This window comes from Littorina saxatilis, linkage group LG7, assembly GCF_037325665.1.
Source record: "Littorina saxatilis isolate snail1 linkage group LG7, US_GU_Lsax_2.0, whole genome shotgun sequence".
NCBI classification, from domain to species: Eukaryota; Metazoa; Mollusca; class Gastropoda; order Littorinimorpha; family Littorinidae; genus Littorina; species Littorina saxatilis.
In genome coordinates, this window is record NC_090251.1 from 39,854,593 (window position 1) to 39,858,114 (window position 3,522).

The 3,522-nt window shown below is 41.4% G+C and overlaps 1 protein-coding gene across 1 annotated transcript in view; it reads right to left on the reverse strand.

The window, feature by feature from the left end:
• Nucleotides 1-1,191, reverse strand: part of LOC138971448 (uncharacterized) — a 17,381-nt gene extending 16,190 nt beyond the window's left edge. Inside the window, exon 1 of the mRNA XM_070344179.1 lies at nt 1,085-1,191. The gene's annotated coding sequence lies outside the window, so the exon portion shown is untranslated. The remainder of the gene's footprint in view (nt 1-1,084) is intronic.
• Nucleotides 1,192-3,522: the final 2,331 nt, after the last annotated feature.

Consider the following 3,522-nt stretch of genomic DNA (forward strand, 5'->3'; position numbering starts at 1 on the left):
TCAATCAAACCCCAACGTTGTGTGTTTACGTTGAAACTACGTTGTAGGAACGTTTGTTGTATCAAACTAACTTTTGTTTTTAAATCACGTGAATTTCACGTGAAAATCACGTGAGTATACCAACGTTGTTCGAACACCAGAAAATCACAATAATACAACGTCGATTTTACGTTGCTTTTTAAGGTGGAATCCACGTGAAATTTACGTTATGTACCAACGTGTAAAAAACAAAAAAACACAACTGTAACGCAACGTTGCTTTCACGTTGTGTATTTTGGTTGGATCCACGTAAATTTCACGTAATCTTCGCAACATTTGTAAGACACCAAAATGCAACGTGAAATTCACGTAAATTTTACGTTGTATTACAACGTTGAAAGAACACCAAAATCTCACAATGACACAACGTTGGTTTTACGTTGCGTTTTTTGGTTGGCTCAACGTAAATTTCACGTAAAGTTCGCAACGTTGCTAATCACACGAAAAATTCACATTTTCGCAACGTCGTATTCACGTTGTGTGTTTGCTGGGAAGGTAGAGAACAAGGTAGCAACCAACAGTATTATATTGTTTGAAATCTCAGTCGACCAGCATCTTAAAAAGAGGAAAGTTGTACCGTTGTAGCCTACTTCCCCGTCATCAAAATGAAAGAGCTGCAATTTACACACACCTGTCAACTCACCTATCCACCCAGCTTGACATACATCCGGGCTCCCTACTTTTAAACTTTTGGAACTTCGAACGCATTTGACTTTGTCTTGATGATACACGAGCACTTTTGTGTTTTAACCATGTTTGTCTCACAAACTTTCATTTAAAAAAAATTTAGATTGATAAAGTTAGGTCCAGCGCCATAACGATCCGGCGTCCGATTCACACGGTAAGCTTTCTATCGGCACGAAATGAATTCTTCAAAAAATGTCTCACACTCAACGTAAAGCAGCCAGGATGTTCCCGAGCGGTAAACGTTCAAATGGAAGTATATGTGTGTATGTGTATGTAAAAGCTCGGGAAGCTTTGTGATATGAAACAGAAGGTTTACGGGAGGAGGAGTGGACCTTTAAGTTTTACAATTATCGCTTACCTGTTTCTTTTCCTCCATAAGATGACTACTCCAATGACAATCGCGATTATGACAAGAAGGGCGATGATAACCCCAGCTGCAATACCTCCAGCGCTTGAATCGCTCTCTTCTACTGTACATGAAAGAAGAAAACTAACGTGGACTCTCATGTTATAAAACAAATGTTTAAAGAGAGAGAGAGAGAGAGAGAGAGAGAGAGAGAGAGAGAGAGAGAGAGAGAGAGAGAGAGAGAGAGAAAGAGAGAGAGAGAGAGAGAGAGAGAGAGAGAGATCAAATCAATCAAATCAAATCAAATTTTATTTTACGAGGGTTGTGGCATAAGCAATATAAACGAACTTCTTTTCAACCAGCCCTCGCCCAGAGAGGGACTATTCTAATCTTAAATATATACAAACGTAAAACAATTACAAGAGACACACATACACGCACAGTGAGAGAGAGAGAGAGAGAGAGAGAGAGAGAGAGAGAGAGAGAGAGAGAGAGAGAGAGAGAGAGAGAGAGAGAGAGCGGTGGGAGGTAGGGGGGATGTGGGGGGGGGGGGGGGGGGGGAGAATAAAGTCAAATCGAAGACAGAAAGAAAGAAAGAAAAAAAGAAAGAATGAACGAAAAAATAAAAATGAGATAGAAAGAAAGAAAGTAAGACCGAGAGACAACAACAAAAAAACGTTTCGACCACCATAGCCAATCTCTTCCCTTTCAACTCGGTTATGATAACGATCAAGAAGTTAAACATAGTGAGGCAGCTATATTCGAAAGTACACAGGGTCAGCGTCGATGCTACCGACATACTTCAGCAAAAAGAGGTAGTTTTGACTTGAAGTCTCAATTTCTTAGAGCAATCAGTAATACGATTGAAAACGGCGCTATGGCATGGTCTTTTTAAAGCCGAATGATGAAGGTATTCATTTATGCTGTAGCAAGAACTCACTTCTTCTTACATTCTGAAAGCTAAATTCAGCGGTCCCTATATGAACCACGTTATATTGATTGTATTTCGCGGAAAGGATCTTGGTTAGCCAACCATTACTAACACACATACACATGCCAAGGTTTCTTCATATAAAATTATGTTTGATAAGCCTGATGGCAAATACAGTCGGTGAAAACAAGGTATTCCGCCACAGCATTGTCGTCTGGTGTTTCCTTTTGTTATTGTAGTATCTCTTTTCATCTTATAACAGTTGTCATATTTACACCCCCGGTATAGGGGTGTGTATAGGTTTCGGTCGATGTGTTTGTTTGTGTGTTTGTGTGTTTGTGTGTTTGTTTGTGTGTTTGTGTTCGCATATAGATCTCAAGAATGAACGGACCGATCGTCACCAAACTTGGTGAACAGGTTCTATACATTCCTGAGACGGTCCTTACAAAAATTGGGACCAGTCAAACACACGGTTAGGGAGTTATTGGTGGATTAACATTCTACAAGGACTTATAGAGAAACATTATAATGGTCAAAGGGAAATAACCATTCTCACTGCACCCATTCTCACTGCCACCAACTGAGAAGGTTATTTCCCTTTGACGGGGGTGTTTTTTCTACCTCGGAGAAATTTCTTGTTTTGTTTGTTTTCAAAGATGTCAACCTTGATAAGCATCAAATAATGCATGCAAGTGCTCTGCAAATTGATGTACTCATTCCCGTTTGTTTTTGAGAAGTAAACCTTCTTCGTCAGAAAAATCAAGCTACACGCTCATTATACTTGTGATAGGGTGGAGTGGAAGGGGGAGAAATAGGCCAGGAAGCATAAATGAGACGCCAAGACAGAGGTTGCGATAACGTGACTTTTAATTAACGTACACCAGAAGCAAACACCAGAAGCAAACACCAGAAAGTAGACACCAGAAAGTAGACACCAGAAAGCAGTGTAGATTCTCCCCAGTGAGCACACTTGAAACAGTAAACACAAGAGCACAGGTTCACAAGTCGCGATAAATTTGGGCAGAGGTTCGACACTTTCACGACAACAACATATGAGCAGCACCCAGCTCACTCGATGATCGGTCTCACTAAACGCGTCTCCTGATCTAGCCTAATGCTCTCCCTTTTAAAGGCTGGTCACTTCTGATAGCCAATAGGAAGAATACCTAGGTGTCAGACAACGGGGGGCGTCGTCTTAAAATGCCTGCCCAATGGAAGGGATCGGTACCGAGGCATGAAATCGTTACAGGGGTGTCACACACCGGCAATATTAAAAGTAGTTACACTAGCTGAAGGGGGAAGAAGGGGCCTGTCTGCCGTGCACACCGGATAAAACTCATTAGATTACAACCAGTTACAAAGATGATACACAGAAGGGGGGGGGGGGGGGTAAGAGACTAAAACCTCCAAGCTACCTGGCATCTTCTATAATTGTACCCTGTCAAAAGAAATGACACCCACTTGACAAAACGCCGTCCAACGATACCGAGACAGTCTGGCGGCACATTACATAACGACC